This window comes from Myotis brandtii, unplaced genomic scaffold (assembly GCF_000412655.1).
Source record: "Myotis brandtii unplaced genomic scaffold, ASM41265v1 scaffold8, whole genome shotgun sequence".
Taxonomy (NCBI): Eukaryota; Metazoa; Chordata; class Mammalia; order Chiroptera; family Vespertilionidae; genus Myotis; species Myotis brandtii.
The window spans coordinates 6942863-6943151 of NW_005371219.1; the positions used below are offsets into that span (position 1 = coordinate 6942863).

Here is a 289-nt window from a genome sequence, read left to right on the forward strand (position 1 = left end):
GGGTTCCTCCCGGGAGCCTGACTCCCCTGGAGGCTCTAGGGGGAGTCCGGGGAGCAGAGGAGGACCGGCGGCCGCCGCCGAAGCATGCAGAAGGGCTAAGGCAAGAGCCCCCAAGATCTCTCGGTGAGCGCGAGTCTCCCAGGAATTGTGTTTTCGGGGAGAGGGTGCCGGGGAGGAACTCTTCCCCACCGGCCAGGACGGAGAGCGGTGCGTGGAGCTCCAGCCCAGCAAAGGTTACGGGGATGGGCGCGCCTCCCCCGCAACGTCCCCCACCCCCATCGCTGTCCCC

General features: G+C 68.9%; 1 protein-coding gene across 4 annotated transcripts in view; it reads left to right on the top strand.

Moving 5' to 3' along the window:
- Positions 1-289, top strand: part of WASF1 (WAS protein family, member 1) — a 36308-nt gene continuing 36019 nt past the window's right edge. For 3 of the 4 annotated variants that reach the window (XM_005883757.2, XM_005883758.2, XM_005883756.2), the window contains exon 1: positions 7-123. The gene's annotated coding sequence lies outside the window, so the exon portion shown is untranslated. Of the gene's footprint in view, positions 124-289 lie in introns of all 4 variants that reach the window. The other variant, XM_005883759.2, reaches the window with a different exon arrangement.